Below are 12369 nucleotides of genomic sequence, written 5' to 3' on the forward strand. Positions count from 1 at the left end.
AGGAAAAAAACAGCTGAAACTGATAAAATGCAATTTATATAACCATAATGACAGTGCCTAGGAGTAAGATGTTGGGTGGGGGAAGAGGGGGGTGTCTCCTTCAAGTGGGTAAAGATTGTTCCCAGACTAAAGCCTTCGTTGCAAGCCAATTTTTAGCTGTGGGAGAAATGTCTGAACTGGGGAGTTAAACCTTGCAGACTCCTTCTTGATCCTGGCAATACTGGTTCCAAGCCATATGGAGCAAACCCCACTGTAAAAGCTCAGACTGGGTCAGCGTGGCATCTCTGCAAAACGTGCAAGTGGGATCACCTTTCCATTGCAATTGAACTTTCCTCTTAAACGTAGCTTGGGGATATGGGGTTCTTCTTTGCAGAGGACACAGCTCCTGCATAGCTGCAGAAATAACAACATCTTTGTTCTAACACCACCGTTCTAGATACAGTTCTCTATTCCAAAAATATACTTTTATTGCCGAGGGAGGGCTTCGCATAACCTGTGAAGTTTTGTCATTTTCCAACTTTGCACACTTACAAAAACTACTTTCCTTTCCTGCTCTTTAAGCAGTGTCTGCTCGTTGGCTGTGTCTTAAGGAAAATATTATAGCCCTAAGCTATAAAAGACATCCAATATTTCCCTCGCTCTGTAATTTGCAAGCAGCTCAGCACTGCCAGGCCTTCCCAAGTTAAGGTGCAGTGCCCAGCAGCAGCGGCTGCCTCTTCCACACTTGCGTGCAGAAATTGCTCTTTGGTTCAAATTTTGTCGAAACGCATTATGAGGTATTAGCACTATGCGACCAGCTCCTTGCAAGAGTCAGAAAATCTCAATTAAAACAGAGAAAATGGCATGTTTTCTTTCTATGAGTAATAGAAACCAGGTACTTTAGCCAAGCAAGATAACTCAGGAGCTAATGAATAAATAATACTGGTGGATGAATAATTTAGGCGTAACGTCAGATGCCTTGAACAATCTTTATCCTTGAAACAATAAAATGTGACCACGTTCAGGATGAGTGGGTGCTGCACAGAGATGCTATGGGATTAAAGCTCTCCTTTTGGGGAAGGGGACTGTAATGCTGCAGATGTTGAGCAATGTAACATGCAGCACCTGGCAGTGACTGAGAGCACGAAGTCCCTACCCTGAATTTTGGAAAGGGCTCTTGGTTTCTCCCAGGGTTTTGCTGCAGCAGCTCAGTGTGGAGTAAATTCAGCTAGGTGAGGTCTGAGCCATGCAGGGAGTTGTTGAGCACTTGTTAAACTACAGCTGATAGATGGGAAGGAGAAATTTTTTCCATGCTTTTTTTTCCCCTTACAAGAAGGCTGGAGTTGTTTCATAAGGCAAGGGAGTCTTTAACTACCCTTTGCTTTATTTAATGTAGCTCATTAGTATAATTCCTTCAGGTGTTTTCAGTAATTGAAAATCCAGGCGCAGGCAGCTCTCCTGCAAGGTTCCCTTCTCTGGAGCTGCTGGGTCCTGCCTGGATTCAGAGCTGCCCACCGCATCTTGCAGACAATTCCTCTCTGCTGCAGGAATTGCAAAGCAGATGTTTTGGTTTCCTTGGTAAGTGCTTTGCTAAGGGGTGGCTTGGAATGAAAGTGGCCAATTTGTGCGTCACTAAATCCAGAGGAAAATGGGAGCAGGACTGTGAAACATATAGTACAGATTGCTCTCATTAAGATATTATATTTACTATTCTATGAGAATATTATTTTATTTGAAAGGTTTTTTTCATATAAATGGAGCATTTTGTTTTTTGAAAAATCCTATGAGACAAACATTTCTCACTTGATCTTTACATAGTGATCTTCACTTTATCTTCCCATAGAGGATTTTTTAAAATTATTTGAATAATTCCAGATAGAATTCTCCCTTTACATTTGAAAGAGATCTGAAAAGGTTTTACTCTAGTAAGATTCAAGATACTTTCTCCTGTAAAAAGCAGTTATTTCTACAAGTAATATGAGAAAGAAAAGATCTGTTTTAACTTGATAGAATCTGAAATGGTTTTATCTTTATCATGTTAAGTATTTTGGCAACTATTTCCATTGGGTTTTGAGTCAGTTGTTCTTAAGTACAGTGGAAGAATTAAAAAAGAGAAATGTGTTTTGGTGAGGACAAAGGGCAAGATGTGTTCGCCAACTGGATCCAGGTGAGGACAATTTTCTAAGATGATTACACCAAAGAAAGTCAAAATAACACTTAGCTATGCGTATGCTAAAGTGTAATTTTTAAGTTCAGGAAAGTCTCAGTTCAGTTTCAACCTTCCAAAGGTAGTTAAAATCTTATTATTAGTTTAATTTTGGTATTAATTGCATTGTAGAAATGCCTTCTGAGATCTCTTGAGCTGAGATAGTTTTCATGCCCTGCAAGCTGTAGAAGTTACTGATTCACCAAAAAGTTCACCATCAACACAGCATATAAGCACGGTAGAAAAGGATGTTTTAGGAGAAACCACAGTAGGGAATAGTTAGGGAACAAAAAAAGTTCCTTTTTCTACTTTAATCTCTGCATTTATTCCCTCCTGTCTTTCCATCTCGCAATAGAGAACAGATCTGGATTATGTGTCTGGGCCACCACAATTAATTTAAACCAGAGAAATGTCACTGTTCATTTATATATACAAACACTAAAAGACAAACCGAAACCCAGTCGAATTCAACCACAGTATTATCTTTCTCTTTTCTTCTTATATTGCCATGACAATTAGAAATGCTGGCTCAGAAAGGATGGGAAGAGTAAGGCTTTTGCTTTTCAAAAGTAGGTCTAATGTGCATATGGAATTACAAAGCCAAGGCAGGGGTGGGGAAAAGGTATTTTTTTTTCACAGAACTGTAGAGATTCTCTTGAGACTGCTGGATTTATAACAGGCAATATTTAGTGGTACTCATAGATCCTGTAGGATCTATAGGAGAATATAACTTTTAGTTTATTTTGATGCTGTTCATTACTTTTGTTAAAACTGTAATGTCACCTCGGCATTGTGGAAATTGGTGTTTTAGAGACAGCATAAATTCCTGGAGAAGTTTTTGGGATTGTGCTGGTGGTTCGGGTCAAGTTGTGTCCAGATCTGTCTGTTGGCTAAAGGTAGAATTTCTCACAGACGGAGTGTTATGCGGAATTTTGTGGCTATAGAGGAGCATCATAAGCCATGATGTAACATTATCTAGGACCAAAAACGCCAAGCCCTGTGTTTTCTGACTTTTTCTTTTCTTTCCCCTTTCCTTGATTAAATGTATATATGCATATACATATCGGATCCGGTAGCTTCATCTCATCTGTTTTCCTGGTTTTGCTACAGACCATTGGGAATACAAGCAATAATTTAGGGTGGGATCCATTTCATGTCACTTCCACCATCTGAAAAAGCACTTATTTAAGTGAAAAAAACCTAAGTGAAATACTTAAATGTTCACCACGTTTTTAGTCTTAATTGGTCTGGGGTCAGACACTAGCAGTCAGATCTGGTTGTACCTGGTTGACTGGAATAGAGAGTCCAATCTGTAGCTTGTTTTTCTTATGAAAGTCCTTATAGTTTGTGATCCTTTCAACATACCAACATGTATTTTAATCACTCAGCTTTCTCTAAAGCTCTCTGGTTTCTCATGGCTGTTCTGGAGTAGTTGGGCTGAATATAAAATGTTTCAATAGTTACTACCACAATGTTGATCTACCATCTCCACTGTTCTTTACCCATCTGGGGACTTCTTCAGTCCCAACACTGCCTGTCCTGGAGAATTTAAACCTGTTTTCCCATCTTTCCTCTGCTAGTGAAATGTCCTAATTGTTATTTGCCTTTCTCTAGTCTCATCACTTCCAGATTTGATGAAATTGTAATTATATTTTCATCCTATTTTTAGCTGTTGAGATTTTAGAGCCAAGACCTCACTCTTGCAGGACTCAGATAAAATTCTTTAATTAGGATACTTCATTTAAAACTGTATTTTGAGGCATAGCGAATTTTAAATCCATTTTGTGTGTGCCGTGTTGATTGTTCATTACAGTTTCTTAATCAAAATATCATGTGTAAGGAAGTCAGGTGCTTTACTGAGCTGTATTACATAAACATCCTATTACCTTTATCACCCAAACTCATAATCTCATTAAAAAGATCAAGTTTCTGTGATACAATTAGTTTTCCAAAAACCTATTAACCGTATTACGCCTACTTTATTAAATTGTGTCCTGCATTAGCCATCATTCTGTTGTCCCAGATATAGGTCAGGCTAACAGACGTGTTCAGCTCATTCCTTTTAGAGTTCTTCATGTTAACATGCCAACTTTCTGCTGTTTTCTCAATACCCCAGTTATAAAACTTGTTCAACGTTGTCCATGTGTAAAGTTTCATGAACAGACTTTTGAAACTACATAGATTCAAGTTACCTGAAGCTGTTTTCTAAACAGTTATTTAAGATGTTTTCAATTTTTATGTTACTTAGAATAGCTTGTCTTTACAGTATTGATACCACATTTTTTTTCCTATAAATAGAAATGGTATTGAGCCCTTCTTACCCTACTGCATTGTAATGTTTAACTTCATTTAAAAAAGTTAAAATCTGCTTTTTTTTGTTTCCCTTACAAATTATTTGGATTTTTGTTTTTAATTTATATTAATTGCTGTCAACTTCTACTTTATATACATATATGTATATACCTGAGATCCTTAATTAGATGCCTTTCTAAATGTATTACATACTTTTTCTGAATCTTTCCAGCAATGAAGTTTGGAAAAATATATGAAAAATATCCATAATTTGTAATTGGATGTAGGTGGATGAAAACACAGAAGCTTTAGAAATCTGTGTGTGCCTCAGGGCTCTGTTCAATCACCGAAGATCCAAGGGATCCTTGACATAGATGTTTGTACTATCTTAGATAAGAGTTGTTGCTTGAGATCTAACCAAGTGATTCACTACCAACTTCGTCAAGGCTTTTGAATGAAGTGAGCTTGAGAGGCTAAGGCCAAAAGGAAATGGGAAATCTTTAACTTAACATAAAGCTCATGTAGAACTTAATATAAAGGTCATGAAAAAAAAATGCCAAGATGGGTGCATACAGAAAATAGTGACAAAAGGTTTGTTGTGAAGACGCATCAGTTCTTGACTGCTTTGGTTTGCTGGTGTTTCCTGGAGGTGCAGTGGTCTCCTTGGTGTAGTACCTGCCCTCCAGTGATGTTGGGAGGTACCTTTGTCCCACAGGTACTTGTGGGAAGTGTTCATTCTGGGACCATTTTATTTCTGGGCACAGATGCTGTATTGTTTATTAAGAAAGATTGGTATCTGCTACTGTAAAGTCTCTGCCTATAGTGCTTTGTACGTGTTTATCCAATGAAGGAATCTTTCTATAGCAGCAGCTGAATTACATAGGGGACTAATGTTAAGAAAAAATTTGTACTTCATTATAAGCTATGCACGGAATGACAACTTTCCATGGAATGTAGAGGGGGTGGAAAAAAATCATAATAGGAGCATATCTTGTGTGAAGAGAAATGTGTAAAGTATCTTAAAGACTATTTCCTAGATTTATGCAGCCCCAGTGTGTTGGAATTCAGAGCAAGGTGAGGGATATGCTTTTTGGGGACAGGTGGATTCTTCTGCAGGTGAGCTTGGATACTATTATTAGCAGACAAAGAATTATAAATAGAGAAGGGTCTTTAGGATGAAAATGGAGGACAAGTCACCCATGCTCTGATAAAGGCATTCTGCTGTACTTTGGATTCAGCTGAAATTCTTTTTCCTCTTGCCCGCTTCAAGGATTTATCAGCAGTTTGAACTGTGGGGGTTGCTGCTGTTACTTAGACAATACCATGCTTAGCTACTGGTGTCATCACGTGCCTGCAATATGGATGTGGAGTTGATTGGAAGCATGCTTGAGCTCTTAACCTCTATTTTTCATGGATGAAGTGTCTATGGCACAAGTATTGGCTTAATTTATATGTTCTTTGCACTTACTTGCAAACCTGGTTTCCTCTTCTGCTGTACAGCCGCAGTGGCTTGGAACTTGCTCCAGAACATACTGGATCTGATTTTAATTTGAATGGTTTTGTTTCCACTACAGAGGCTTTCAAGAAAGCTAAACTCTCTTGGAAAGGAGGACATAGGACAAGAAGGCTATTAAGGATGCATAGGGCTATGGGCTGTTGTATGATTAAGATGAATTTTTTGATTTTTTTTTTTTGTTTTGTTTTGGTTGGTTTTGATTCTGTCTTCACTACAGAGGGCAGGGAGCTTGCTCTGCTTCTCTTGGCACTGGCCAGACTTCTGGGTGCTCTTTGCAATGTGATTGCAGAGGTCTAACCTCCTCCTCCTGCCCCAATGCCCCATTTCAGGCAGACTTGCCATTGCTGACAGACACTTTCTCCGTAAATTATGGGGCAGTCACCATGGCTGGACGTAACCTGCAAGGATTTGGTTGTGACATACCCAAAATAGCCCAAGAGTCCTCTGCTACTTCCTCCTCCTGCCCAACTCAAACTCTATGATGTTTTAAATATTAAAACAACACGCAGAGGTAAATCTTCTTAACAACACATGGAGAATTTAACAGCCAACTTCCCCGGGTAATAATGGAAAGTTTTGTTGCTAATTCCCTACACATACTGTGCGGAAAATGAATCCCATAAAATACAAATAACTTCTCCCTCAGTACCTGTAAGGTCTTCCTAATATTTAAAATTTATTTACCTTTGATTTAAATGAATTTTAAAATTGCAGCTCAAGCTCTGGGTGCTTGTGTAGCTTGTGCATATGTACTCTGTACATGTCTATTATGTTCCACTTATGTGGAAGAGGTGGTTGTGTAATAAAATGCAAAGCTAGGTAATAAGCTTATTTTGTCCTGCCAATCTGACACCCTCACCTGCAATCGGGTCACTGTTTTGCTCAGGATTGTTATGGAGATTTTAATAGGAGCTGAAAATAATCCCAAAACGTGCAGGTGGAAGGAAAAACCAAACAAAAACTTGCTCTAAAAATGATAACATTTTTGGTGCCATTTTGGAGAGATGTAAATGTAAAAAAAAAAAAAAAAAAAAAAAAGTGTACGAAGTACATTTGCTATTTTCTTTCCTTTCGTACTATGGAGACTTTATCTAGCAGTGTTACCCACCATGTTGTATTTTACCATTATTTTTAGCAAGCTTAGGCTGTATAGATATACTGTGCATTTCCTATAATTAATCTTATGCCCAATACTAGCCAAATTAAGCCCTTCAAATTTGAATACTTTGACCATGACTGCACTGTAGCCTAAAAAGAAAATGCAGAAAAATGACTTTTTTCTACCTTTCCTGAGCCAGTGCAGGTGATGTGAACGGATGTACTCCCCAAGTGCACTGTAGTCAGTCAAGCAGTAGTTCCTACAGAACTAAAAAAGATCAGTAGACCAGCACGAGTATCAAAGGCCAGCATCTCTTTCCTCTCTTGAGGCCTTATATAGACACCATAGTTCAGGTATCAGATATAGCAGGTGAATATGTGCCTGATACAGAAATGCAATTCATTTGGGGGCTGTAAGTAATGGCACTGTTTTCTTTTAAGAAGGGAAATTTGCACCTAAGCTTAGGCATGGATTTAACACTCCAAGATGTATGCATCCAATGGATAACACATCTCTCTTCTTTGGGTGGAGATGGTCATGAAGCCCATGCAAACCTGCTGCTTTCTCAGCAACTTGATACATAATTTTGGCCTTCCAAAATACAGATCTGTACCCAGACATTTCTGTAATTCAAGGTACGTAGGCAGAATTTTTTTAGTGCAGACATTAAAAAAGCCCAGATCTGTCACACATCTAAAGCAGTATTACACTATTCCTGCACAAAGAAAACAGACCAGCAGGGCTCTGAGAACCAAGGTTGCTGTACGGTGTAAGACAAAATGGCTCGTGGCATTACAGACTAAGTTTTAATCTTGCCCAGGGCAGGTAGGCTTGTACTGTTTTATTTGACCCTACTTTTATGTTGCGTTCAATGCTCTAGTATAGAACCGGCCCAATATAATTCAATTCCCTACTACTTTACCCTTCAGTTAGAACAAACCTACAGTGAGCACACAAAGGCCACTGTGATGGTATCTTCTTTGATCTTCAGCTTGCTCAATCTACTTCCTACTGTGCTGGCTCACAATTTCATTTTAATAGTTAAGTAGTTTGGACATCATTAAAAGAACTGTGTCTGGAGGCAGTGATATGGCACTGATCAGTTTGTCAAGTAATTCCATTAAAAAAAAAAAGTTCACACTTCTGTCCTGATACGATGTAGAGAAAATGTCTCATTAAAAACAACTTTTGTAAAATACTTTCACCCGTTTCAACTTAAAAAAAAAGTGAATAATTTCTAGAGACTAGCTCTTTCCAGTCTGATACATCATTTTCTTTTAATCTCTGCTAGTTTCTACCTTTTTCTAGCAATTATTAATTTTGTTGCTGTGCTTAATTTTCATAAGTGCATTCAAATTTATTTATGGAAGCTCTACAAATGAAGGGCCAGGTTATGACTCAGGGTAAATGCCTGTTCCACGTGAAAGAAAGGTCTAACGCAATCATGCACGTTTAACCATCCTGGGAAAGCTTAAATCCTACTCACAACAAACTAGGTAGAATGCAATATGTTCTGTAACATCTCACTTGATGATTGTGTCCATTAAAGGAGTCCGGATACATACCCATTAAGACAGAGCACCTCTAACTCCCTGCCCATCCTTGTAGGTACCTAAGTTTCTTCCTTTTGTTTTTCCTGGGTAGAATGACTTAAATACTCACTCGGATCCCTAGTTCAAAAGTCTAATCAATACTTTCAACCTAGGAGTTTGCCTTTTTAAATTATTATTTTATTTATCTAATTTGTCTGTCTGACTTTCTAAGGAGTTTTCTTGTCTTGATTGTTGTCTAAAAGGCAATGGGGCAACAATAGGCTACCAGGCTGCTGTTTTCCTCCAAGCCTAGGATCTAGGGAAATCAACTGGTGGGGTAGAGGACCTGATTTCAGATCTGTGTTTAGCAGATGATTTGAGGCACTGAATTCCTCACTGAGGATGAGGAAGAGATGGACTACAGCTTGCTGGTTGATGTCCTTGAGAAGATCTACGAGACTTAGTAAGCCAGCTCTGTTCTTGTCCTTTCGATTTGCTAGTATCACATATGTTGTCAATGCGCTGCGTAGGAAAGCTGAATAAGTAATTTTGACTAGTTAACCATTGAACGGGGGATAGCTGCAAAACTGGTTCCAAAGTTGTTTTGTGAATTCAGATTATTGTCTCCAGGGGACAGTCAGGAGGAGCTGCTGGAGTGTAGCAGCGGGAATAGATAAAATGCTGGCTGACACGAGGAGGTGTAGCAGGTTTTTGTCTCATAGCAGCAGAAGCAGCAAATCATGATCTCTGTGGAGTAAGGAGGAAAACGGGGGGGGACCCAAGCTAGCCCCAAACCACTTTGCCTTTAGATGTGTCACTCTGCTTTAAGTCACTGTGTTTGCAATGGGACTTTAACTTGTCTTTTACATTAGACCATGGCTATACAGGCAAGAGTGTTTCCTTTTGCTGGTGCTGTAGAAGATATGTATATACACATTTGCTTTTCAGGATGGCATTTCTAGCTGGGCTCAATTTATCCTGCCTTATACAGACTCTCTGCACCTTTGTGCTAAATAGTCTGATTTTGCAATTCAGTGTTTCACCCTGTATATACCTATAACCATGCAGTAAAAGACCTATACTTTCAAAACCTTTGTTTCCAACACGTTACAGGGCAAAGTGCTACTAGGGCAACTTGATCTTGGAAACAACTGAAACACCTTTTTTTTTTCTTTATTATCTTTTTTTTTTTCCCCTGTAAAAATTGCACTGTTGGTCAACAGTGCAATTTTCCACTCCAGTTCCAATCTACAAATATGCTACCGTTTCTTGAAGGTGATTTGAGATTTCAGGTTATTTTATTTATGCTCAGAAATGTTTCTGCATGCAAATCCAGTGGATAGAAGTGCATGAATACTGAGGTTCAATTAAGATGGCATTAAAAACATTGCCGGTTTAATCTCTCTGTCCACATTCTCTGATGTAGCTGTTTTGTTTGTTAGATGGAAAATAATAGATTTGAGAATTGGAGTTTAAACAAAGTAGAAACGATTTATGTCCAGCAAAGGCCAAAAGGAAATGCAAATAGATGTGAAAAGATGAAACAATCCCATCCAAAGTGCTTGTCTGCCGTGTTGTTATTGCCTTTTTTATACTTTTAAAAAACAAACGTCGGGCTCCAATTGCTAGTAATAGATACTTCATAATTTCTGAGCCATTTGTTTAACCAGGTATGATTCACCTGTAAGGATCACATGTGAAATAATGTTCAAGGTATAAATGAATGTGGATCTTCAGTTTCCCATTCCGAGGAAAAAATAGCGAGCCAACCCCACAGAGAATACCTCCAGCCCTGGTATCTCTTAAAATAACAGATGAATAAAGAAATTTGAAAGCAAAACGGAGAGATAAAGAAGCATCAGCCGCTCAAACCCCCTAGGTATTATACCTTCCAGTGTGCACCATCTGACTGACACACTTCTCCATATGCTGAGGAGGAGAAAGAACTATTCCCAGCTAACCCACAATTATGCCTTCATTATTTCCTTTTAATCTCCTCAGGGTTCCCATAGGGCCTCATATTTGGTTAGATGAATGTCCCTGCAACAGACCAACTTAGAAAGCTCTGCAAGTCTAGAAGAAAACTTTCATGTTATGTTTAGTGTAAATTTTTGTCCTAAGCTATTTTTATCTTCTCTTTACACTCCTTTTTGTTCAATCATTAAATAAATTATTTTCAGGGCTGCTTTCATTTTCTTTCATGCAGTTGAAAGACTTGCTACTATGGAAAAGGAATAATGGGAATTTTAGTAATGGTTTCTTTTTGCCATTCTGTTTTTGGAGGTATTTCTCTTTAGAGGAGTTTTTAAATTTTATTTTTTTACAGATGAATTGATAGTTGGATGTAAAGTAGGATTAGGACCCCTTATGTAATTCCATAACAAATGTCTCTAGATTTCACTGTAAGAAACAGTAGAACTTACCAGTGATGTTGAATGCGTTTTATATATTTCATACCCTGTTCCATGCAAATCTAACTGAGATAAAACGATATAAACAGAGATTAGTATTTTTGCCTACCTATTCTCTGTGTAGAGTTATTTTGCTTGGGGGCCCAAAGTATATGCAGTATAGTATTAATATGATGAAATTGCTACAATTATGTCGTACTCTTATATTGCCTTTGATGTGATATTTTGCAAAATGTTTTGTGTAGAATTATTTTTGCTATGGTTGCATTGTAAATGTCATTTTGTGGCGAGGTACTCAGAGAAGTATATAATGACTTATAATAAAGTTTATGGAAGAATTATAAATAAGAGATTAAGATGTTATATATTGTAATGTTTTTTTCCCCCATTATTTTCTGTACCACCTGTCCTAGCTGCCTATATTTGACTATTATTTTTCTTTTCTACTTTTAAAGAGTTTTTTTAGTGTATTTAGTGCTAAAAGCTGATGATGGAAAACAGGGCTGTATCTTGTGCCACCACACAGCCTCTATCACTGCCTCTGCTTTTACAGGTTCATGGTGAGGTTTTCAAATACTAGACTGACTGTTAAAACCCTTGAACCTCCTATTGACTTCACTGAACGTATCTTTTAGTCCATATACCTGTGAGATTTTCTTTTTCTTCCATCACCCTCTGTATCTATTTGTATCTTGGCTTCTGTCAATCTTCTAGCCTAGCTGGGATTACGTGTTTTCTACCACGGGTGCTAAGAAAGTAGATTAATAACTCACCTCAAGAACAGAAATTAAAGTAACGCTTCTGTCTGTACAGGCCCAGGCTAAATTTGAATGAAATGATTGCCTGAATTTTAAATCTCTAGGAGTTCTTGCCAAGGCCAAGAAAGAGATCTTCTTACTCCTTCTCTGCTCTCTCCTTTTAATTTTTTTTTTTTTTTTTAAAAAAAAAAAGTGGGACTTTGATCCCCAAAGGACAGTTTACATGAATAAATACAAAAGCCAAAATACACCAAACTACCTGAAATATTAACTAGAATAAATGTAAGTGACCAAGCAAAGAGGAGCACAGCTACAGAACATCGAAAAGACCACATTTTTGCATTTCCAGAAGTATAAAGAAAGAAGAAATAAAAAACGAGTTTGTGGTTATTCTGCTAAGTGGAAGCAGGCAAGTACTGCTGCTCTGAAGCAGGGTCAGACATAAGCTTTTGCTGTGGCTTGTGGATGAAGGCTGCAGAAATGCACTTAATGGACTGAGAAAGAGGGTGTTGAAAATAGATCCATGAATGATAATTTGAAAAATAAGTTGCCAGTCCCAATAACATTCTTAAACCC

The 12369-nt window shown here is 38.0% G+C and overlaps 1 long non-coding RNA gene across 1 annotated transcript in view; it reads left to right on the forward strand.

Moving 5' to 3' along the window:
* Positions 1 to 1516: 1516 nt before the first annotated feature.
* Positions 1517 to 12369, forward strand: part of LOC112948605 — a 43873-nt gene continuing 33020 nt past the window's right edge. Inside the window, exon 1 of the long non-coding RNA XR_003249655.1 lies at positions 1517 to 1557. This is a non-coding gene — a long non-coding RNA (uncharacterized LOC112948605). The remainder of the gene's footprint in view (positions 1558 to 12369) is intronic.

This window comes from Nothoprocta perdicaria, unplaced genomic scaffold (genome assembly GCF_003342845.1).
Source record: "Nothoprocta perdicaria isolate Ctin4 unplaced genomic scaffold, notPer1 scaffold_27, whole genome shotgun sequence".
In the NCBI taxonomy this organism is placed as follows: Eukaryota; Metazoa; Chordata; class Aves; order Tinamiformes; family Tinamidae; genus Nothoprocta; species Nothoprocta perdicaria.